Consider the following 26,473-nt stretch of genomic DNA (forward strand, 5'->3'; position numbering starts at 1 on the left):
GAACTTGTAGGGTTTGATTTGTGGACCTAGGAAGGAGAAAATATTAAAAAATCCCCAAATCACCTCCAAATCACCTCCCAAACCAGTGCCCTCTTATACTCATTGTTGTGTATCCCGCCATTATTCTGACATCAACATCAGGCAGGGGTGTCATGTGAGCACTACTTCTTCTGGCTTAGATGAAATATGAATGCTGCAACCAAACAGAAGCTGCAACACTCTTGCGTTGCCCCCACCGGTTGTTAACCTCATGTAACCGGTGGGGTATGCAGCGCTGGTCTGGAGATATCAATTTCTTTTAGATTTCTCACCTCCCTTGGCCCATCAATAGTTGGTGTCTAGTAGTGGATAACCCAATTAAAGGGTTATTTCCCTCTCAGATATATCCACCGAATAAGCCATAAATGGCTAATAGATGTTGGCTCCACCTCTGTAGCCCCCCACAGCTATCGAGATAAGGCTGTATCTCTAGTTAATATGAACATAGAAGTGGCTGTGCATGATAGGCTTTCTCCATTCACTTCTATGGAGGTTCAGAATAATACAAAGGGTTGTAGATGTGTTAATAAAGACTACAATGGAAGTCTAATAACAATACATGGGCACTGATTCCCTGTGGGCACCTGAGATCAGCCACTGAAGCTGTAGGGGGGCAGTGTTAGCTTATATATGCACATTTATATGGAGGGTGTTTGTACATATCCCTATGGACCTGTCCCACATCTATGGATTATTTTACATAAATGAACACTGTCCCATTGTGCAGCAAAGGTCTATACAATAAACTGTGTACACCACTGTCTAATGAGGATAATAGAACTGTACTGGTTATTGTATCATTATGGGATGTAATTGATGGCTGTCGTAGCGCAGTGTTTTAATAATTAATTTACTACATCTTTTTACAGAAAACCACATTGGCAGCACGGCATATACAGTAAAATGTTACATGCATATCACATCAAGTGAAAAATCCCCATGGAAATGCCTCTACTAAAGCACGCTGCTATAAAAAACACTCTGTAAAGTAAGTCCACACTGCAGCATGAATATAACGTGCAAGCTAGAAAACAGGTTTGGCCAAAAAATGTATCCATCAGATAGATGTCAACTGTATACTTTTATAATATAGATCTGGACAAGGGTATATATAGCATAGACAGGATTGGGTTTATTAAGGATTGCATTCATACGACAACCCTACAAGGGAACCTGTCACGTGAAAGAATGGCTATTGACCTGCAGATATGCAGTTAATCTGCAGGTTATTTGTCAAATTTATATAGAGGTCTCAAAAAGTCAGAAATCATAAAGGGATCTAATAATAAAATGTAACCTTTATTTATACAATGCTAAAAAGTCATAAATATGATCTAGGACATAAACAAAAACTGCACCCAAAACGTGAAAATATATGAAAGAAAAATATTATTTCTAAAACCAATTCAAATTGCTGTATGTGAACCTCTCTGATGACCCTCAAATGCTCCCATGAAGGGAGGAAAAAAAGCCCCATGTTTAGGAAGTTGGTGAAATGACGTTGAAGGGAAAGGATCTAGGCTGAGATCCTGGATCCATGGATGAATGGCCTATGGAGTTTGAAGATCGGTTGATCACTGGGCTGGATAAATGTGCTACAGTTGTGGAATCTGTCGTCTGGATTTGATGAACTTTCTTAAGGACTGTTGCTACTGGATACCTGTGTTTCTATCGTTTTATCTTGTCGTCTGGAGGAGCGAGGAATGTGAATACAAACTATACTGGTTGACGATACGAAATCTGTGAGCCAACCAAAAGTTGGGAAACAGTGAGTATCGCCTGGTACAAAGGCAGTTGAACTACCGCCCCAGGAAGGGTATCTTGTGCACTGGGGACAATGTATTTTGGCCATTTACCTAGAGTCGTAGTAAAACCTTTGATGTAAGTGTAGCACCCCGAGGGTTCGGCCGCTACAGGGGTATTGCACCTCAAACCAGAGGTGTGATATTCCACTCCCGGGTAAGGATGGAGTGTGGACCAGGACTCAGTAAGCTGCATGCACCACACACACCCCATTTCCGAGGGACAGCTCAACGGTGCTCCCACTAGACAGAAGTGCAGGCACGACAGCATCTGTCCCTGGCTGGAGTGGGGAGGGGGAGGAAAACCCAGTGGTGTAGGAGCAGATAGGGGTGGGTCTCTGGGCATAGGAAGGAGCCCATTGGTTGCTGGTCACCTGGGCTCATGGTCAGAGGGAGGTATAAAAGGTGGGCACCATCTTAGGTCTTGGTTCAGTTCAGTCTGTGAGGAGAGGTTGAGAGGAGAGCTGACAGGGAGCAGCAGCTCAGGCTGAGTGCTGCTCCAGAGGCAGGCCTAGAGAAAAGGCCAGGGCCTGAGAGGAGAAGGAGAAGTGGGCCTGGAGAAGAGGCCAAGGGAAGGAGGAGAAGACAGAACAGGAAGGAACAGAAAGGGAGAAGAAGAGACAGAGAAACAGAAGGGCTCAGGAACAAGAAGGTGGAAGGGACCCTAAGAACCCACGAGAATACAGGGTGAAGGGTCAGGCAGATTAAGGGTACCGGATCCCAAGTTGGTGGAGGAGAAACTACCCTCAGCCAAAGACCGGTCGTCGTGATGATTTATTGGTGCAACACCTCATCAAACCTGCTAGGAAGGCACCATATAGGACAGCGGAGGACGGGGCCCACGTTTAACCGCACAGGTCCGCGGCAGCTGGACAAAAGTGGGTCACTGGTGAGGCAGGCCAGAGAAAGGACAAAAGGGGGTCCTGAGCCATACTTCTGAACTGCCTGGGAGTTGACCGAGCCCCACACCTGGTGGACGCAGCACGGCTCGGGCGGTCACTACTGGTGCCGAAGTGACCCGGAGCACATGAACTGTGAGTAAAGACCCTGGACAGTAACTTGTTGTCTGTGTGCTCCTTTGCGCCTCCAGCACTACCGGTACTGGGACTCTCACCACCATCACTCCCACCATTCACTACACTGCCCTGGGGTCGCACTCTTCCCATGGGGAGTCACACCATCCCAGCTGCATATATCATCAGCCCCAGCGGCGGTTCCTAATAACCGCAATCCACGGGTGGCGTAGTCGGACATTATCTAAAGTAGAAGACTACCATTGGTCTGACCACCCTGAGCCGCGGGACCAGGCCGCCATTACTACTCCCAGCGTCTCCCTATTGCCCGGTTCCGCGTGCCCCACGGCCCAGGGGGCGAGTCATAAGAGATGAACTATTGTTGCATCGTTAACTTGTCTTAGTGATTATTGCAACCCACAACCTCAGATCTTCACATACAGGATTAGAAAAACATTATTGTTTTCTTTCAAAAGCAATATCACATCTGTCCATAGATTGTGACTGGCATTGGACTTCAGCTCTACTGAAATAAATGGAGCTGAGCTGCAATACCACACAGAACCTGTAGACAGGTTGTGGTGCTGTTTTTAGACAAAAAACACAAGTTTCAGATCATGGACAACACCTTTGAAGAGTTAGGCTGCGTGCTCACTATGTGTTTTTCAAGCGTTTTTGCCGCCAAATTTCCGCAGCGAAAACGCTTAAAAAAACGCTTGGTAATACCTGCCCCATGGTCCCCAATGATAATCCGCATGTGCTGTGCACATGCTGCGGAAATTTCCGCTGCGGATTATCATTGCGGAAAAATACGCAGCATGTCCATTAATTTTGCGGACACGCAGAGTAATTGCCGCCATTGACTTGCATTGAATCGCTTAATATCCGCATGACTACATGTGCACATGCGGATATTAAGCGATTCAATGTGCGGATGTTACCCGGGTCTGGAGAAGAGGGGACTCGGGTACCATAGAACGTCGCGTGACCTGTCACATGACTAAATGACGTCCTGAAAGGTCCTTTCACACCACCGCGAGCCGTACAAGAGACAGGACGCAGCGGAGAAATGACCGGGGGCCATCAGAAGGTGAGTATAATGTTTTTTTTATTTTTTACCATTGTTATTCTTTTTTTTAACTATTAACTTGGCCACACTATATAAATTCATGCCGGTTGCATGGATTTACATAGTGTGACCAAATTGTCAAGCACTTTTATAAGCAATGCTAATATCGCTTGGAAAAGCGCTTGATAACCCGCATGCAGAAATGCATGCAAAAACGCTTGACAAACGCTTCTACCTGGCAAGAAAAACGCATGTAAAATCCGCATCCTTTCTTCCTGCCAGGTAGATGCAGCATTTCTGTAGCATGGGCACTTAGCCTTATGCAGTACTTCTCTCTTTTGTCAGATATTCAGGTGTAAAGAAACACTGCTGTACTCCCAGGAATAGGATTCACATTTTTACAATAAGTTCCCAGGGTCCGCCCGTGGTGTAGAGCTCCAGAGACATTTTTTTCTCCATATTATTAATTAACGCTTACAATATTCTAAATCCAGATGTAGCAGCCACTAATAAGACAGCTGTAGTCCACTACTAGCGCACAGTGATGTGGTGCGCTCCACTATTAACATAGCACAGCATATGGCGGCTGCTATATCAGTACTCTAGAATATAAAAAATAATTTCCATATTCTAAATATACATGAGTGCAAATAATAATTATTTTATAGCACCAACATATTCCGCAGCAATTTACAATACTTGTAAAAACAATATCAGACATTACATCGTAACACATAATTCAACAAAAACTAAAAGGAGTGAGGGCCCTGCTCGCAAGAGCTTACAATCTATTAGAAAATAGCAGGATGAGCAAAAGGGGCTTGTATTGTATAGTCCAGTCGTCATTCTAATAAATAGGGGTATTCACATAACGCTTCATGAACCAGTCATCAGTCAGTACCTGTATAAGGACAGATACAAAGTGCTACTGAGTGCACGGATTGTTGAGAATAGATGACAGAAGGTACAAGATTCTAAGAATTTAAGAAGAGAGAACGGGCAATGATTAGATTAGTGAGGTACTGTGATAGGCTAGTCTAAAGAAATGTGGTTTTGGAGCACATTTAAAACTGTGGATACTGGGAATTAACCAGATTGTTTGGGGTAATGCATTTCAGAGAACTGGAGCAGCATGAGAGAAGATTTTGAGTGGGAGGTTTGGATTATAGAGCATGTCAGGATACAGTCATTAGCATAACAGAAAACGGAGATAGGGTGGTAGACAGAGGTGAGGGAGGAGATGCAGGGTGGTACAGAACTGTGGAGAGTGTTGTGGGTGATATTGATAAGTTTATATTGTACTCTTTAGCAGATGCAACCAGTGCAATGACTGAAACAGGGTGGAAGCATCGGTGTAACAGCTGGACAGAAATATGAGCCCCGCTGACGCATTTAGGATGGATTTGAGAGGAGAGTTTAGTAAAAGGGAGAATATTTAGTAGAGTTGCAGTAGTCCAGATGAGAATGAATCAGAGCAAGGGTTTGAGCATACGACCTATTATATCGGACGAGTGTTATCCTTGGTTTTCACGGATAGCCCTCGTATCCATGTTATTATATTGGGCTGTGCACTTGACCCAGTCATCCGAGGGAGAAAAAAAAATAAATTGGTGACATGTCATATTTTCATCCGAGTGTTGGATCAAAATTGGCAATGCAAGTCTATGGGTCCGTGGAAAACATCTAATCTCACTCGGTAGACATCCGAGTTCAGTCCGATGTCCACGGACTGCCATAAATCGAGAAGGGTGAACAATATATTTTTTCCCACCTCTTAATGTGACTGGAAAGCCTAAATGGCAGTGGATCAGGCCTTCCCTTGGCCTCCGGCAGCTTATCGGTACCCCACAATCGCTTTAGCAGTAACTTCTCCATTTAAATGCCGCTGTCAGAAATTGACAGCATAATCTAAATGGTTAACAGCTGCATTTGATGCTTAGCGCCGGCAATTGCTGTTTGAGACAGATGCCAGCTGTGTGACAGTCAGCGTTTACTGTGTGTGAACCAGGTACAGCTCCTGATCCCACTTCACACACTCGGTCCCATTCTAAGGCAGAATTTTTAGGCGGGCATCTCACAGGGCAATATTTTGCCACCCATTGAGATAAACTTCTGACCGTCACCTGAAACGAGATGCTAATCTGCAGTATATATATAGGACCAGCGACGGACAAATGATTGGTGCAACCTGTGCAGCTGCACAGGAGCCCAAATGATAAGGGGGCCATTACAACCTCCAAAGCAGCTTCTGTCAGGCACATTGAGCCATATACTTTTTTTGTGTTTGTGTGACAGTAATGGGGCATTGCCTCGCACCACTATCAGAGGAGAGATGGTCGCACATGTGCAACTCACTCTCTTGTCTGCTATGACCTATGGAATCTGATTGGGCAACTGCTAAACTTTTCCATGGCACTGGGTGTGACGAGTCACCCTAAGGGTGTGTGCACACATCATCATTTTCGGGTGGAAACTAGAATGTATTGGCTCCTTCCAGGTCCTGACTGCAGGACCTGGAAGGAGCCCATGCATTCTAGCGTCTTTACTAGTGAGCCAGCCAGAATGTATGGGCTGTAGTCAGGACCTGGAAGGAGCCCATACATTCTGGAAGATAGCAGAATCTATGGGGTCCTGTCAGATTTATATTATTGGAGGCAGCAGAATCTATGGGGTCCTGTCAGGTTTATATTATTGGAGGCAGTAGAATGCATGAGCTCCTGTCGGGTATATATTATTGGAGGCAGCAGAATGTATGGGCTCCTGTCAGGTATATATTATTGGAGGCAGCAGAATGTATGGGCTCCTGTCAGGTATATATTATTGGAGGCAGCAGAATGTATGGGCTCCTGTCAGGTATATATTATTGGAGACAGCAGGATGTATGGGCTCCTGTCGGGTATATATTATTGGAGGCAGCAGAATGTATGGGCTCCTGTTGGGTATATATTATTGGAGGCAGCAGAATGTATGGGCTTCTGTCAGGTATATATTATTGGAGGCCGCAGAATGTATGAGCTCCTGTCGGGTATATATTATTGGAGGCAGCAGAATGTATGGGCTCCTGTCACGTATATATTATTGGAGGCAGGAGAATGTATGGGCTCCTGTCAGGTATATATTATTGGAGGCAGCAGAATGTATGGGCTCCTGTCTGGTTTATATTATTGGAGGCAGCAGAATGTATGGGCTCCTGTTGGGTATATATTATTGGAGGCAGCAGAATGTATGGGCTTCTGTCAGGTATATATTATTGGAGGCAGCAGAATGTATGAGCTCCTGTCGGGTATATATTATTGGAGGCAGCAGAATGTATGGGCTCCTGTCACGTATATATTATTGGAGGCAGGAGAATGTATGGGCTCCTGTCAGGTATATATTATTGAAGGCAGCAGAATGTATGGGCTCCTGTCGGGTATGTATTATTGGAGGCAGCAGAATGAATGGGCTCCTGTTAGGTATATATTATTGGAGGCTGCAGAATGTATGGGCTCCTGTCGGGTATATATTATTGGAGGCAGCAGAATGTATGGGCTCCTGTCAGGTATATATTATTGGAGGCAGGAGAATCTGTAGGCTCCTACCAAGTATATATTCTTGGAGGCAGCAGAATGTATGGGCTCCTACCATGTCCTGACTACAGCCCATATGTGGCGTCCTGCTACGCCTAGGTGCCACACAACCCAGTTGGGTGCATGGATTGACTTCTCCACAAGAGGCCCTCACTACATTCATACACTTCCACCCTTCCACCTCACACCAGCTGAGGGAGCCCATTAGGGACATATACATAGGGAAGGTGAAGCCAGGAGCTGAGTTCGGAGTTGTGAGAGAGTGTGCTGGCACTTAGACCAGTGAAGAGGCAGCACGCTGGCTGCTGTGCTTAGGCGAGCCAAGGCCTACGGCACGAATGAGGAGTTAGGGCCCCGAGTGTGGCTGACGGCAAAGAGAAAAGTAGAGAGGAGTTGAGGGGGCAGAGGAGCGTACCAGGCTCACCCCGAAATATATACCGGACATCGGGTCCGCGCCTTCCGGGTTCCTTCATACCCAGTAGGGATCACCGGACACCTGGAGGACTACAAGTCCCAGGTCGATCAACGCTGACTACAGCACCAGGGCTAGGAGTCACGGAGGCCCCAGTGTCCAGGGAGAGTGATCTCCAAGAGAAGGCCCTACCACCAGGTCAGCAGGTGCAAGAGAGAGAGACAGTAATTAAGCCATGCCCTGCTCCAGGCAGGTCAGAAGCTTAGCAAGTGGAAGCGACGGATCAGGAGGCCCTATACCCGCTCACTGGGGAGAGTCCAGAAATGCACCCTGCCTACCGAGTACCCTGGACCATACCACACCGACACCAGTAAAGGTACCGAAGCGCACCCCCGTGTGAGTGTCTGTCATTTCTTCCTGAACCGCCCTGGCTGTCTCTCCCCTGCACTGCTAAACATTACCCCCCACGCTGCCCTGAGGCCCGCACCACCTGTGGGGAGCCGTTCCATCATAAGCTGCCCTAACATCTGCCTCAGAGGACTTCTCCGCAGCGGTGGCTCCCTTTAGCCGCAATCCACAGGTGGCGTCACAAACTCTTATAATCCCCTGTAAATATTTCCCCTTTTGTTGACCTCCCTGGGCCACGGACCGGGACAGCCACCATAATATCCCCCGCAAGCATCCATAGGCCCGGCTGCTGAGTACTCCACGGCTCTGGGGCCCTGAAACAGGTTAGTCCAGCCAGCATGCAAGATAAAAATAAAATGCTGACGGAACAGTTCATCCGGGGGTTGAGGTCCCAGGAGGAGAGCAGAACTGTACGGTGGTGGACCTTAGATCATCCAGATGCCAACTTTGACACCCTTAAGGACATGGCTATAAAGGGTCTGCAGTCCGTGGAAACAACAGATACTGCTATCCAGCGCTACCAGGGTGGGGCCACCCCAGTGCCCACAGCGCCCACTGCTCCTTCATTAACGGCTGAAACAAAAATGCAAACAGTGCCTCGTAGCGAGCTGGACAGACTACGCTCTGAAGTGCGCCAGTTAAGTAAAACCCTGGCCACTGTCCTGAGCACCCTGCAGCTACAGACGGAGCCTGAGCCGGAAGGAAGGATCCTACTGGCCGACAGCCCTGAAGATGTCCCCTGGATGAGGAGAAGAAGGAGGACAAAGCCACCCCGTAGGAGAACAACGTCACCCCGGAGGAGGACAACACCACCCCGTGGGAGGACCAACGACCAACGTCGCCCTACAGGAGACTTCATCTGCTACCGCTGCCACAAGGCAGGTCGCAGAGCGCAGAACTGTCCTTTAAACGAGCAAACCCTGGGGCCGAGGGCCGACACCCAGGAGTAAATCAACCAGGCCTATGAAACTGGTACCATCGGTTCGTGTGAGGAAGACCTTTCCTGTCCATTGTGCTGGATGGCATTGCGACACCTGCCCTGCTGGACACCGGCTCGCAGGTAACCATCATACCTGATGTCCTCTACAAAAGGTACTGGTCTGTAGATGAACTCCAGCCACCAGCCCGAACCTCTCTGTGTATCCCTCTAACGGCCTTTCTCTTAACCTAGTAGGGTTTAAGGATGTGACAGTGAAGGTGGGGAGAGCGGAACTAAAAGACCAAGGACTGATTGTAGTGGAGTCTAATCCTGGTGATACAGACTTGTATATGATACTTGGTACAAATATTGTTGGTAACTGGGAGAAGTGTTGTTTTTGCTCCAACAGATTGCTGACACTGCCAAACCAGGGCAGAGGAAGGTGCTCCAGAGAGAGATACGAGCCCTCCTGTACCAGCAACAGGTAAAGCTAACAGGTGGTGAGATCGGTAATGTACGGGTGACAGACCCGATACCCATTGTGATTCCCCCGATGAGTGAAATGCTGATTTGGTGTAGGGCAGCAATAGGTCTCAAGGACAGAACTACCAGGCGGTAGTGGAGCCCATTGGCTCAGAGCACAAACCTACACTCTTAACTGCCAGAGGGGTGGTTGATGCACGCAATGGGAGGGTACCCGTACGTCTCCTAAATTGTGGGGAGGACGAAGTTAAATTACCAAGATACGCCACTGTTGCCCGGTTGTATACTGTGAATGATGATGCCATACACACAGTATAGTTCTTGACCTCATCAGACACTGTGGAGGACAATGACTCCGAAACCCAGGTGGAGGATTGGTGTCAACAGCTCCATATTGGGACTGACGCCACTCCTGTCCATCAAAAACAAGGTGTACACAGGGTGGTCCAGGAATACGAACAGGTATTCAGCAAACACCCACTTGATTTTGGGAGGATTAAAGGGGTACAACACCATATACCCACAGGTGACCATCCACCCATCAAAGAACGTTACAGACCCATACCACCAGCACACTACCAAAAAGAGAAGGAAATGTTGCATGATATGAAGAGAGCAGGGGTAATAAGAGATAGTTGTAGCCCTTGGGCAGCTCCCCTGGTCCTGGTCAGGAAAAAGGATGGAAGCATGAGGATGTGTGTAGATTACAGACAGGTAAATCGCATAACACATAAAGATGCATACCCTTTACCCCATATAGAGGAATCCCTGGCTGCACTAAAGTCTGCAAATTACTTTTCTACCCTTGACCTCACTAGTGGGTACTGGCAAGTAGCAGTTGCTGAGGAGGACCGGGAGAAGACGGCCTTCACTACCCCGATGGGACTCTGCGAGTTCAACAGCATGCCGTTCGGACTCTGCAATGCCCCTGGAACGTTCCAGAGATTGATGGAGTGCTGTTTGGGACACCGTAACTTCGAGACCGTGCTGCTATACCTGGATGACGTAATAGTTTACTCCAAGACTTATGAGGACCATTTGAAGCACCTGGCGGAGGTATTTGAAGCATTGTCCGGTATGGGATGAAATTGAAACCTTCCAAGTGCCACCTGCTTAAACAGAAGGTTCAGTAGCTGGGGCACATCGTCAGTCCAGAAGGCGTAGCACCAGACCCGGTTAAGGTCACAGCCATCCAGAAATGGCCAGAACCGAAGAATCTCAAGGAGGTACATCAGTTACTGGGACTGGTCGGGTACTACCGGAGATTTGTAAAGGACTACACCAAGAAGGCAGTGCCTTTGCAAGATTTCCTGGTAGGACAGTCCAACAGAGGCAAAATCCCCCTTCCAGTGGGGTAAAGAACAGGCTGAGTCCTTTGCAGTGATGAAAGAGATCCTGACTGGCAAACAAATCCTGGCCTACCCTGACTACAGCCAACCTTTCCTGCTGTACACTGATGCCAGCAACGAGAGACTAGGAGCTGTGTTAAGCCAGAAGCAGTATGGCAAAAGGAAGGTGATAGCCTATGCCAGCAGGAAGCTTCGTCCTACCGAGAGGAATCCAGAAAACTATAGCTCCTTCAAGTTGGAGCTCCTGGCCTTGGTCTGGGCCATCACTGAACGATTCAAGCACTACCTGGCCTCCACTAAGTTCACGGCCTATACTGACAACAACCCCTTGACGCATCTAGAGACAGCCAATTTGGGAGCAATGGAACAGCGTTGGATGGCCAGACTGTCAAACTATCAGTTCACCATCAAATACCGGACAGGCCACAAGAACGCCAACGACAATGCCCTGTCCAGAATGCCTCACCAGTCGGACAATGAAGAAGAAGTGGATGACCTGGAGGAGATTGAGCTACCTGCCTTCCACAGAAATGGGATGGTACACGAGCAGCGCACCTCCAGGAGGTATCGCGGTAAGACACTAAACCCGTTACCTCATTACAGTTGGAAGGAGACCCAGGACAGCGACCCGGTTGTCAGCCGTATCAAAGAACTGATAACCCAGGAAGGTTACTCCCTGGAGAAGGACGCTCCTCCACAAGCCAAGCAACTGTGGAATGAGAGAAGCCGGCTGTTCATCTATAGAGAGAAGCTGTGCCGGAGGTATGTCAACCTTAGGACCCATGAGATGGTATGGCAGATCGTAGTGCCCAGGACAGACATCCAGATGGTGTTGGAGGCCTACCACGATCGAGCAGGGCACTTTGGCTGGAAGAAACTGGAAACCCTCCTGAAGAGTCGGTTTTATTGGGTTGGTATGCGGAGCTCCATAGAGAGATGGTGCCGGGATTGTGGACCTTGTAGCCTCAGAAGAAAAGACTACAGCAGCCAGAAAGCACCCTTGCAGTCCATCAAGACCACCCAGCCCCTGGAGATCTTTGCCCTGGATCATGTCAAGCTGTCACCCAGCAGGTCAGGATACTCCTATGCCCTGACCATGGTGGATCACTACTCCCGGTTCCTGGTGGTAGCCCCCATCAAGGATCTGATGGCAGAAACTGCAGCAAGGACGTTTCAAGCATACTTCTGCAGGCCCCATGGATACCCAGATAAGATGCTGACGGATCAAGGCCCTGCTTTTGAAGCCGAGCTGTTCAAAGAGTTTTACCATCTGTACGGGTGTAAGAAGATTCGGACTACGCCGTAACATCCTCAAACCAATGGTCTATGTGAAAAGATGAACAATATCGTCATAGACCGGCTGAAGACTTTACCTCTAGAAGAAAGGAATCAGTGGCCAGACAAACTACCTGACCGGGTAGATTTGTACAATCACATACCTGTGATTTCCACCAATTGTGCTCCAGCGTACCTCATGAGAGCAAGACGGGAAAGTTGCCCATGTGTATTGCCAAGTTTTTAGCAATAAGGTTCGGATATGGCTTTAAAGAAGGCAACCATTTGTAATATAACGCAATTTTATTTATAATAGATCATTTGAAAGATTAAATACAGAATCAAAGGAATAGTATGATATTATGATATTGCGTACACTTTTGTAGATTAAAGGTTACTAAGGTTAAATACTTATAAAGGTTACATACTTACTATTGGATAGAAGAAGAAAAAGATTTCCCTAGTACCATATACATCATCTGTCCGGAAACTTCAGCTGGAGAAGTGCTCAGCGATGGGCAGAGAATGCGTCCTAGGTCCTACACTTTGAAGAGCGTCTTCTTCAAAGGCCCACAATGCTTCTGCCATAACTGAATTCTTCAACAGCTTTATACTTTAGAAAAATGCTTACCCAACCTAATATTACGTAAGCATGAAAGTTCATAGGTTGTTGTCCAACATTCAAATCCCTCGACAGTGGCCAGCTATCACAGATGAGCAATACTGGACAAGACCTGTTCACGGACCATTCTACTTCTGTCATAATGTTTACATATGATAAGAGTAAATCCTACAGCGGGTTATAAATCAGAACAAGGTTTTCTTTCCAGACAGTATATTGTGCTAAGAAGCTATGTATCAGTGAGATACATTCACAGATAAAGTATACCTTAACACAGAATATATAATTAGAATATTGATTAAAGGTTGGATACATCATAATGGGTTTCAGATAGCCACTTATATTTTTGGTACTACAATAAGCTTCTCCATCTTAAGCCATATGTCTGTAGTTTTATTTACAATTTTGTGCAATCGTCTGTCTCTGGTTCTAGCAAACACAGCGTATACAAAGAGCTAATTCCCTTCAGTAATAAAGATTAAACCTCAAACTTAACCTAATGCTTTAGTATGTCTGGACTAATGACCCCTACTCTACTGAGGTAAGACACCTACAAATGCTGAGATGTCTGGTTTATATTTCAATATGGATTTGAAATATAAAATAGCCATTTTTCATGTTCATACTACAATCCACCCTCAGTTATCGGAAACCATATATTATTTATATCCAACGCCATATCCCAAAGGAATAACTTCAACAGATGAGCGACATAGAGATAACAAAGAAGGAATACATTGTATACAGCAACATAAAGCAATACATGCACAAATTATTGCAAAAATTACTCCTAAAATATAGCGTAAGTACCCAAAATCAGGCAGCTAGGAAAATAACCAGTCCCACCATTTACCATCACTTCGTGTGATGTGATTAACATCATCCTGTAACTGATCTATTTGAGACTGCAAATCTTGGCTGTGATCAGACAGATTAAAACAACACATCCCACCAAACTCTTGACATCCATGATTATGAATTAACAACAAATAATCTATGGTTGCCCTATTTTGTAAAATTGCTTTTTGGTAACTTTGTATATCCAATAATATATTCTCTAAAGCTCTACTAGTAATATTTATTGATCTAGCCACAAGAAAAGATAATCTACCTACAGTATGGGCAGCATATACCGCTATGACAGGGGATCCTACCATTGTCAAATATATTCCTAGAATTTCTGATTCAATTAGTAAGTTTACGTTATAATTACAATTTTCTGATAAGCGAAAAAAATCCCCTTTTTGAAGGCTTAATTTTACGAGATGGGAAAGTTATATTCCCACAAGAAAACATCCACCCCTTGGGCAATTTTGCATGTTGTATGTATGAGGGGGAAGTTACTGTATTATTACACTTCATATTTTCCCCGACATTATTTTCTTACAATCTTTACCTGTACGGGAACTACAAATAATATCAATCTCATTATTCCCTGTTTTTCTTTCTATTTTCATTTGCTGGCATTTACCTATTTTATTTTGGTCGCAAGTCATTTGATAACATAGCTCAGCAGATGCAATCTTTTGAGTCTTTATAGTGATCATATCTTCAGTAATAAAATCTTCTCCAGTACAGTTTATACAAGCGTAATACGGGTTGTATGTATAATTCTGAAGCACATCTCCTTCTTCTACCTTCTCAACTTGGATAAATCCCCCTATCAATTTGGTCCACAGTCGTAAGGGGGTTGGTATAGCTACCATACAAGTTTCCAACACATTTGTAGCTGTAGCAGTCTTTGCCATACAAAAATGGCTCATGTTTGTCAGTTGCGCCAAGTAACTCCATAAATTCTGCTTAATTTTCCATAAAACCTCATTCTCCTTCTCCGGCGTTTCTCTTTCCCTTCTGTATAACGGTTGGGTAGTGACAGAGACCAAAAGGACCGTGCCTGTAACACCGATCATCCACCATCTCCAATTTTGAGTCTAAAATGGAAATATATATACATTAGTCTCTGAGATAACACCTGTCTGCAGGAACATGTTCCCACTTCTCTTGTCCTGGCTTCTTCACTTTTAACACATTGTCTGCCCCTAGGGCGATCACCTCTGCAGGTTCTGGAGGACCTTAATCTCCAGGTTGCTTCACCAAGATTTTTGCACCATCATTCAGAAAATGAGTGGAGCCAAAACCTCTGTCTCCTCCAACTGTTATTATTGTAGGAGCTGTTCCCTTGATTATTTTCATTTTCTGAATAGACAAAATTAATAATTGAGCTATTCTGTCTCCTTTTTGGATCAACAAGTCACTATCCCCACTATTCAACAGGAGTACCTTGATTTCACCTTGATCATCCTGATCTATCACTCCTCCCATCACTTGAATTCCTCTCAGGGCCAAACCTGATCTTGGAGCTATAAGACCAAAATGCTCAGGAGGCATTTGTAATCCTATAGCAGTTGTGAAGGAGACCCAGGACAGCGACCCGGTTGTCAGCCGTATCAAAGAACTGATAACCCAGGAAGGTTACTCCCTGGAGAAGGACGCTCCTCCACAAGCCAAGCAACTGTGGAATGAGAGAAGCCGGCTGTTCATCTATAGAGAGAAGCTGTGCCGGAGGTATGTCAACCTTAGGACCCATGAGATGGTATGGCAGATCGTAGTGCCCAGGACAGACATCCAGATGGTGTTGGAGGCCTACCACGATCGAGCAGGGCACTTTGGCTGGAAGAAACTGGAAACCCTCCTGAAGAGTCGGTTTTATTGGGTTGGTATGCGGAGCTCCATAGAGAGATGGTGCCGGGATTGTGGACCCTGTAGCCTCAGAAGAAAAGACTACAGCAGCCAGAAAGCACCCTTGCAGTCCATCAAGACCACCCAGCCCCTGGAGATCTTTGCCCTGGATCATGTCAAGCTGTCACCCAGCAGGTCAGGATACTCCTATGCCCTGACCATGGTGGATCACTACTCCCGGTTCCTGGTGGTAGCCCCCATCAAGGATCTGATGGCAGAAACTGCAGCAAGGACGTTTCAAGCATACTTCTGCAGGCCCCATGGATACCCAGATAAGATGCTGACGGATCAAGGCCCTGCTTTTGAAGCCGAGCTGTTCAAAGAGTTTTACCATCTGTACGGGTGTAAGGGTGTAAAATTAATAATTGAGCTATCCTGTCTCCTTTTTGGATCAACAAGTCACTATCCCCACTATTCAACAGGAGTACCTTGATTTCACCTTGATAATCCTGATCTATCACTCCAGCCATCACTTGAATTCCTCTCAGGGCCAAACCTGATCTTGGAGCTATAAGACCAAAATGCTCAGGAGGCATTTGTAATCCTATAGCAGTTGTGATTGCCTTTACCACCCCTATTTCTAATCTAATTTCCTCATGAGAGTGTAAATCTAGTCCTGCTGCCTGTGGGGTGGCTCTATAAGATCCCAGAGCCCCTGGCTCTAGTTCCCAATAGAGAACTGTCTGTCCTGTGGTAGTAGCTTTTAAAGGCATGATCTGTAAATTGGGGGTAATCATTCTTATTAACGGTGTTTCCTGTTCTTGAAGTGACTACCATTGTCACTCTGAATTTGCAATGGAATACCGTAATATAATATTATGGTTTCCATGGTTTTAATGGTACTGTTAGCATTGGCCGTTTTACACGGACAAGCCATCATATACACTGAGTATGTATCCACAGCCGTGCATACATATACACACCCTCCATCTTGTGGAAGGGGGCCGATGTAATCTACCTGCCAAATTTGTCCAGGTAGTTTACCTCGGGCTATTTGACCCCTAACAACATGGGGGACAGGTCTTTGTTGTGAATGTTGGCATACTGGACATTTCATAATTGTTTCCTTGATTACATCTAACCTGATGGGCACCCTCTGGTCTGTGCCCATTGAGTCAGTCAGTCCCAAGAGTAAGATAAGAGTAAATCCTACACTGGGTTATAAACCAGAACAAGGTTTTCTTCCCAGAGAGTATATTGTGTTAAGAAGCTATGTATCAGTGAGATACATTCACAGATAAAGTATACCTTAACACAGAATATATAATTAGAATATTAATTAAAGGTGGGATACATCATAATGGGTTTCAGATAGCCACTTATATTTTTAGTACTACAATAAGCTTCTCCATCTTAAATCATATGTCTGTAGTTTTATTTACAATTTTGTGCAATCGTCTGTCTCTGGTTCTACATCGGATGACAAACACAGAGTATACAAAAGGCTAATTCCCTTCAGTAATAAAGATTAAACCTCAGACTTCGCAAACTTAACCTAATGCTTTAGTATGTCTGGACTAATGACCCCTAGAGTCTACTGAGGTAAGACACCTACAAATGCTGAGATGTCTGGTTTATATTTCAATATGGATTTGAAATATAAAATAGCCATTTTTCATGTTCATGCTACACCGCCCCAGGAAAGGAAGACCAAGAGTCACCTCTGCTTCTGAGGATAAGTTTATCCGAGTCACCAGCCTCAGAAATCGCAGGTTAACAGCAGCTCAGATTAGAGACCAGGTCAATGCCACACAGAGTTCTAGCAGCAGACACATCTCTACAACAACTGTTAAGAGGAGACTTTGTGCAGCAGGTCTTCATGGTAAAATAGCTGCTAGGAAACTACTGCTAAGGACAGTCAACAAGCAGAAGAGACTTGTTTGGGCTAAAGAACACAAGGAATGGACATTAGACCAGTGTAAATCTGTGCTTTGGTCTGATGAGTCCATATTTGAGATCTTTGGTTCCAACCACCGTGTCTTTGTGCGACACAGAAAAGGTGAACGGATGGACTCTACATGCCTGGTTCCCACCGTGAAGCATGGAGGAGGAGGTGTGATGGTGTGGGGGTGCTTTGCTGGTGACACTGTTAGGGATTTATTCAAAATTGAAGGCATACTGAACCAGCATGGCTACCACAGCATCTTGCAGCGGCATGCTATTCCATCTGGTTTGCGTTCAGTTGGACCATCATTTATTTTTCAACAGGACAATGACCCCAAACACGCCTCCAGGATGTGTAAGGGCTATTTGACCAAGAAGGAGAGTGATGGGGTGCTACGCCAGATGACCTGGCCTCCACAGTCACCAGACCTGAACCCAATTGAGATGGTTTGGGGTGAGCTGGACCGCAGAGTGAAGGCAAAAGGGCCAACAAGTGCTAAGCATCTCTGGGAACTCCTTCAAGATTGTTGGAAGACCATTTCCGGTGACTGCCTCTTGACGCTCATCAAGATAATGCCAAGACCGTGCAAAGCAGTTATCAAAGCAAAAGGTGGCTACTTTGAAGAACCTGGAATATAAGACATATTTTCAGTTGTTTCACACTTTTTTGTTAAGTATATAATTCCACATGTGTTAATTCATAGTTTTGATGCCTTCAGTGTGAATGTACAATTTTCATAGTCATGAAAATACAGAAAAATCTTTAAATGAGAAGGTGTATCCAAACTTTTGGCCTGTACTGTATATATATATATATATATATATATATTTTTTTTTTTATTTAGAATCATTTATTTTTACTTCAGACATGTAGTTCATACACAATCTAAAATATGTAGATCTATATTCTTTCCATTTGAACAAAGGAAATGTTTGACGCCTAAAAGGAATTTTCATAAGTGATCTCTTGAGCAGCTCAGAGCTGTGCAGTCTCCCTACTTCCTGATTTCTGGCAGGACGGGCTCTTCTCCCTGAGTGATAGCTCTGATGAGCAGCAGAGCTGTAGTATTATTAGAACTATAAAGCTCAGCACAAGAGCCAAAAGGGAGAAGGCAGGGAGCAGCTAACTGGCGTATAGAAATGAATGGGCTGGACAGAGATAACGCTATGTTAGGAGTTAACTTTTCTCCTGGAATGTGACTACTGCACACTCTCTACCAAGGTCTACTAGTGGCTGAACTCCATGGAAATGAGCTTTACACTATGTAAGATAAAAGCTCTCATTGAAGGAGAATGACAGCAGATAGAAAAAGCTAGTCAGTGGCAAACTTGCGTATGTTCATGCTGTTTAACTAATTAAAGCAACTTAGTAATTTGAGAATACCTGTTTATTGACGAAGGTGTTATGAGACTTAATGAGGTTGTCTGGTTTAGAAACCACTTGCACATACTTGGGGCACTATACAGGTTAATAGTGGGGATTCTCCGTTGTAAACCTGAACCCATTTTATGCAGACTAGAGAGCAGTTACATGGAGTAAGTCCCACTTTAAAGGTCCCAGTACTTCATTCATTACATACTCAGCTTATTGATTTCAATGGAAACTGTGCAGTACCTCCTGTTTCTTTTGGTGGCAGTGCAGGAGAATTAAATGCTTGTTGCCAGATTTTTCAACAAATTGCTTATCGCTGAGATTGCCAGCAACAGATCATACTTTAGTCAGCATATTGGGGCCCTTCTAACAAAAAGACATTAACTAATGCAGAGATTCCCTTTAAGTACAAAGCATATGTCAGTATACTATCTGCAAAGTAAAAAATAAATAAATTCTTAAGTGCTTAAAAGGAACGTGTCATCTGTTGTTTAACCCCTATCTGCCCTACATGTATAGTGCATGTTGGGTGCAAGTGTGTGGAGTGGACTCTGCAACTCAACCCGCAATATACCTGCAGATTCCAGCTGTGTTATACTGCCGGTATTTGTCTGTAAAAGCCGCTATTAGAGCAGCTCTGGTTGCTGCTGTTAAACACTTAGATGCTGCAGTAAATCCCAGACCGTGGTAGTTAAGGTGCGATGTCCCAGAGGTTCACCATTTTGGATGCCCATGGGATGTTGCCTTCCACTCCCCTTCACTAAGTGAAAGTGCTGCTTATGGATTTCAGTGGCAACCATGAGCCTGCTGACCGCCCCCATGGCTGCCATGTTGGTACATGAAAAAGTGGGATTGAAACATCGTATAGATCCCAAAAAATGTTATTAATGAAAACCTCAGCAAATAACAAGCCCTCATAAAGCTCTATCGACCGAATCGCTGAAATATTTTCACCATCAAAATAAAACTATACAAGTTTGATATCTGTTTTTTCAAGTTTGCTCGACGTGAAGAATCATGTTCACAGGTCATTTTCACTGCACAATGAAACCTTAGAAACAAAACCCAAATACGGCAGCAAAAACAATGAAAAACGCAATCCCATTTAACTTCACTTGGAATTTTTGTTCCAGTTTTCCAGTATATTGTAGGGTAAAATGAATGGTGTCATTCAAAACTACAGCTCTCCTCTAAAAAAACTCCCCCAGCCCTCATACAGCTATGTCACACGAAAAGGGAGAAAGAAGGAGAGGAAAAAAGAAAAATGATAATAAAACTGCTGAAAAATCTTCTGTATACAACAGGAAATATGAAACTAATTTTGGCCGGGGTGATAATTGCAAGATCTGTGGGTGTGTTTTTTTAGTTTAGATGGTTACTATAGTAAAAAAAAGTAAAAAGAAAAAAATAAATTTTATGTAAAAACGTAATTTAAACAATTGGTTATTTTTTGATAACACATTCTCTTTAACTGCTCTTCTCTAATAAGATGGCAATATTGCAGCGCTGCAAAAATAGGAAGAAGTAGTTTATCAATTTTAAAGCAGCTTCTTGGAAACTAATGACTTAGTCATTGATATAACATCCTGACAAAATGACTGTTCACTGTCTGTTTCTGAGAAATTAATTCAAAGGTCACAACCGATATGGCTGCACTTCCTTTTGTCACTTTTAGAAAGACAGACAATGGATAATGTCACATGACTACATGACGTCATGGAAGGTCCTTTTACACCACCACGAGCCGCCGAAGACACCGGACGCACCATACAGGACACTGGGGGCCATCAGAAGGTGAGTATAATGTTGTTTTTTATTTTATTCTTTTTTAACTACAGGTACTATGGTACCCGGGTCTGGAGGAGAGTCTCCTCTTCTCCAGACCCGGGTACCATCCACACATTGAATCACTTAATATCCACATGTGTACATGTAGTCATTAAGATATTATGCAATTCAACGCAAGTCAATGGCGGCAATTACGCTGCGTTTCCGCAAAATTAATGGATATGCTTCAGATTTTTCCGCAATGCTAATCCGCAGCATAAATTTCCGCAGCATGTGCACAGTGTTGCACAGCTTCTGGATACCCACAGTTGCAGTATAAAACTTCACAGAGCAGATTACATGGGATAACAAGCTTTTACTTCTCAGAACATGAGGTAAAGGAAAAAACGCACAGTCACACAGTACTGCACCAGGAAGTAAGAACAAAATAGAAAATACAAGAGAGACTTTTTTTCTTTTACAATACAGTAAACAAGGAAACTTTACACAACGTCGCCATCTACTGTCAGATGAGCATAAAGTCCTCCTTCACGCAAACAAAGAAGTCCACAACTGTTGCATATACCAACACACAGCACATGCGGGTTATCATTGAGGACCATGGGGCACGCATTACCAAGCATTTAAGCGTTTTCGCTTTGAAAATTCCGCAGCAAAAACGCTTGAAAAATGCATAGTGGGCACGTAGCCTCAAAGTCACTTCAAAACTGAACAGGTCCCTATAAAAATAAGTTTTGTAAATTTCCTTGAAAAAAATGAAAAATAACTACTACAGTTTTAAATCTTCTAAAATGCTAACAAAATAAACAACATTTTACAAATGGTGCTGATGTAAAGCAGACATGAGGGAAATGTTATTTATTACTGTTTTTGTGTGGTATGACTATTGGGATCAAAGGCATAATCATTCAAAGTTTGAAAAGTGCAATTTTTAAAACTTTTTTGCCAAGTTTCTGATATTTTTATAAATAAACGCAAACCATATCAGCCTAAATTTATGATTATTATAAAGTATCATGTGTCACAAAAAACAGTCTCAAAAGCTATGGGATATGTTGAAGCATTCCAGAGTTATTACTACATAAAGTGACACTGGTCAGATTTAAAAAAATTGGTTTGGTCACGAACGTGTTAAGCCACTTTGTTACCATTTTGGCAGTTTGCTTCGGGTCATTGTCCATTTGGAGGACCCATTTCTGCTCAAGCTTTAACTTCCTGGCTGATGTCTTGAGATGTTGCTTCAGTATTGCCACATAATCTTCTTTTCTCATGAAGCCATCTATTTTGTGATGTGCACCAAGTCCCTCTTGCAGCAAAGCAACCTCACAACATGATGCTGCCACCCCCTTGTTTCACAGTTGGGATGGTGTTCTTAGGCTTCTAATCTTCTCCCTTTTTCCTCCAAACTTAACTATGGTCATTATGCACAAAAAGTTCAATTCTAGTTTTATAAGACCACAGGACATGTCTCCAAAAATTAAGGTCTTTGCTCCTGTGTGCATTTGCAAACATTAATCTGGCTTTTTTATCTTTCTTTTGGAGTAATGGCTTCTTCCTGGCAGAGTGGTCTTTCAGCCCATGTTGATACAGTACTCGTTTCACTGAATTGTCACTCTGACAATCTTACTAGCTTCTGCCATCCTCTTCACAAGGTCTTTTGCTTTTGTCCTGCGGTTGATATGCACATTTCGGACCAAAGCACGTTCATCTCTGGGACACAGAACCCGTCTCCTCCCTGAGTGGTATGATGGCTGGACATTCCAATCTTGTTTGTACTTGCATATAATTGTTTGTACAGATGAACGAGGCACCTTCAGATATCTTGAAATTGTACCCAAGGATGAGCCAGACTTGTGCAAGTCTACAATTCTCTTCCTGATATCTTGGCTGATTTATTTACACTTTCCCATGATGCTACACAAAGAAGCAGTGTGTTTCAGGTGTGCATTAAAATACATCCACATGTGTGTCTCTAATTAACTCAGATGTTGCCCAAAAAACTATTAGAAGCTTCCAAACACATGGCATCATCATATGGGCAGTCGAGAATTGTTTAAATACATAGTAATCTTAGTATATGTAAACTTTTGACTTTGCAGTAAGTAATAAAAATGCCTTAAAACATTCTCTCTCTCATTATTCTGGCATTTGGCAAATATTAAAAATTATGGTAATCCTAATTGACCTACAACAGGAAAGGTTTATTCTTATTTCATGTCAGATATTGAGAAAAACATGCATATGTGTCTTTTTATATAGTGTATGTAAACTTATGGTTTCAACTGTATATATGTATATATGTGCACATCTCATTGCTATAGCAAATCAGTGGGAGTCATCAACAGTGATAAAGTAATAGAAAAAAAGGAAGAAAATTGAATCCTTAGAGGAAAAGTAAGATGATTTGTCTAAAAAATGCCAGTGTAAGGAGGCTCGTAAGCTCCCCGGGGAGCCATTGCATGGTTTATAAGCCTCCTTACTCTGGCATTTCACTCTCCTCACTGGGATCTAAGGGGTAAAGATTTTCCTTCTGAAGTCTCTCACACAGCCAAATCAGATCTCATGCTTTGCACTGCCGAGGGGCAACACCCCGGAACACCATGGCTGCAAATTGAGATTCTAGTTTGCCATTTATCCTAAATCATGTGGCAAGGCTTGTTAAAAGGTTGATATTGAGTTTTAGGATTGCTACTTCTAATAGGTGGCACTGGAAGAGGCAGTTTGCAAGTTTTGGGTGGAATTTCTCTTCAATAAAAATACTTTTTGATTACACCAGTGATTTTTTTCCTTTCTCTACAGACTGGACCAGTCATTGGGGAAGCCCTCACTGTTTCTTTCTGGATCAGGTAACTGATTTCCCTATGTAACATAGATTCCACTGCGTGTGTCATGGGTGTGTCAGAAGTGACAGACAGTCATCCTGCAGTTGGTTGCAGGAGATCTCTTCGTTTGGCCTTACAGACAACTTCTTAGAATATGTATCTCTAGGACCCAGTGGCTAGCTTCCTCTGGCTAATTAACACTCTGGCCTGGATGTATAAATACCTGTTGTGAGACAGAGGGAGGTGCCGGCGATATTCATTACCCCTTGTGAAGGCTTGAGCAAGAGCAGTGCTTCTTCTCTGGTGCTAGAGAACGTGTGCGGATTTGTCTGGAGTCGACTAAAGCTAAGCGATTTTCCCTTGTTTGTCCCCCCTTGTTGTCTTTAGTGTTTAGTGGGGATCAACTAGTGCTCATCCTTTCTGTTCCCTAGCCTGAGCCTAATGCCAGGGAAAGACAGGCCGAGGTACACGTGCGGCGATTGGTGAAGAACCAATAAAGGGACATTAGTGGAGTCAGGGTGACACTAGATCAGCCTAGGAGTTCTCCACTCCCCACTTTCCCTAGTCTGGGTTCCCTTTCCCTTTTCCCTTTGTGTTGCACTTAGTCTTTCCCACACCTTGCGTGACAGCATGACATTATGTCTCATGATTCCTTAGGGCAATCAGCGCTGACTTTACTCTCTCCACCTTTGGCCAACTTGCATGCATCCAGAGAAAGTGAGAGCTGTTGCTGCTCTTACTTCCTCCGGATGTACAGGTATGTGATATAACTGGAGGCAAGGAGAGTGAAGCCAGCGCTGATTGGCAGCAGGGATCACTTGACATAACAATGTCACGTGATCCCAAGGAGAGCCAATGCCGAAACGGCTGAAACACTGGAGGGGAGTATAGGTGTTATTATTTTACTGAGGGCAAAAATATATATATGGAGAAGGAGATGTCCGAGTAGTAGAAAACCCCTTTAAGTGTTGGCTACTACTTTCATGGATGTGGACAGAAAGCTCTTTCTGAGTTCACTAAGTAGTTCAATCTGACAAAGGTTTCCAATAGGGTTGGTGCGAGTCAATTTGCAGGACCCAGTCCATCAGTCACATCCATAATCTGTGACCGCTGCATCGGAGCCCTGAGAACCACCTCCTACATGCCGGCATCCACAGCTGTTCTACTGATTAGCCGGCCTGATGCAATGTCACATATGCATCATTCTGTAACTATAAAGATGCATCTAATCAAAAGAGAAGCAGGGAATATTGGAAGGTAGAAGGCAGGTCTTGAGACTCCTGTCCAGCATCCAAAGATTACTGACGTGGCCGATGGACCGAGTGCTGCAAAACGAATCGCACCAACTCTAGTTTTCAATTAAAACAACAATGTCTAAATGGCTAACCAATATTGCATTAAGGGATCTATCTACTTTATTTCTCCCCAAAACTGTGCCTCTCTTGTCCATGTGGTGAGTCTGGTATTGCAACTCAGTGCCCCATTGATTTGGTTATGGATAAGCTACAATATCAGGCAGCGCTCACGGGTAGTGTGAAATGTGTATGGAGTGTGGTCTGTATCTATGCTATTCTCTTTGTTAGAATTTTTTTTTATACATTTGTAGGTAACTCAAATGGATCATAAACTCAATCTCATAACCGATATGATTCACCACCTGATAGCAAACCAACAAAGCGGTCAGTCTACAAACAGAACACCGCACCGGAGCAACTCTCTGAACGACGGGAGCAACCTCTCCAGTACTCTGCCTACAAGACGAAACCAAGATAATGCATCTTGATGAACAAACACAAACTAGTTCTTCTACTGTCCTCAATGCAGATATTCATTATTTTAATGAATGCATTTATAAGCAGAAAGTAAAATGAATGATGAAATTAGACTGAGTATCGAGTAAGTGTGTAACACTGTAAAGGACGTCTTGTCTATTCTCTGTAGATCCTATCAGGGTTCATTGAAGGTTTCTTAGAGGAAGGGACATGGAACATATGTGTATTGCTCCATGTAGAAACATGCAAGAAAGCATCTGATACATTGATGAATCCTTTCTCAGGAAGATTGTAGCTCATCGGCCTGTGGGATCGTAAATCGCTACGGGTCGTGCTATAAAACTGGCAATACAACTGAACAATTACCCTGATTTTTTTTATTCTAGTAAAATACACTTTTTACATTGATTTTCAATTTTTGGGGGGCCTAAAATGAAAATTCTTTTGAGAAAAATAGAAATAAATATTGTACTGTAGAAAATTACACTTCTTTTTTTTTACAATGTATTTTTGGTAAAAATGGTATTATAGAGATAATTTTTCTTTATGATTTCTGATCACAATTTATTTTTTATGGAATATTTTTTGACATCTGATCAAATGTATTGTATTTTCTCAAAAATGTTGATATTTGCACATTGATTGGTTTAAAGCAGTGATGGCGAATCTTTTAGAGACCGAGTGCCCAAACTACAATTCAAAACCCACTTATTTATCACCAAGTGTCAACACTGCAATTTAACCTAAAGATTGAGGTTTTACTGATACAAACAACTGATACAAAGAGCAGGCGAGGGCAGCATAGAGCAGCCACAGAGAGGAGCAGGGGTAAGAGACTGCAGAAATAAAGAATGTGCTCACCCACATCCTGGTATATATGCTGGCCCTCCCCTCAATCCTGGTATATATGCTGGCCCTTCCCTCAATCCTGGTATATATGCTGGCCCTCCCCTCAATCCTGGTATATATGCTGGCCCTCCCCTCAGTCCTGGTATATATGCTGGCCCTCCCCTCAATCCTGGTATATATGCTGGCCCTCCCCTCAATCCTGGAATATATGCTGGCCCTCCCTTCAATCCTGGTATATATGCTGGCCCTCCCCTCAATCCTGGTATATATGCTGGCCCTCCCTTCAA

The 26,473-nt window shown here is 43.9% G+C and overlaps 1 long non-coding RNA gene across 1 annotated transcript; it reads left to right on the forward strand.

Moving 5' to 3' along the window:
- Positions 1 to 959: 959 nt before the first annotated feature.
- On the forward strand, positions 960 to 25,758 carry LOC141214448 (uncharacterized). Its single transcript, XR_012283675.1, has 3 exons — positions 960 to 1,027; positions 23,543 to 23,589; positions 25,172 to 25,758. It is a non-coding gene; the product is annotated as an uncharacterized lncRNA (long non-coding RNA).
- The last annotated feature ends 715 nt before the right edge of the window (positions 25,759 to 26,473 follow it).

This window comes from Phyllobates terribilis, unplaced genomic scaffold (assembly GCF_046119375.1).
Source record: "Phyllobates terribilis strain yellow unplaced genomic scaffold, ASM4611937v1 Scaffold_218__1_contigs__length_3293367, whole genome shotgun sequence".
Taxonomy (NCBI): Eukaryota; Metazoa; Chordata; class Amphibia; order Anura; family Dendrobatidae; genus Phyllobates; species Phyllobates terribilis.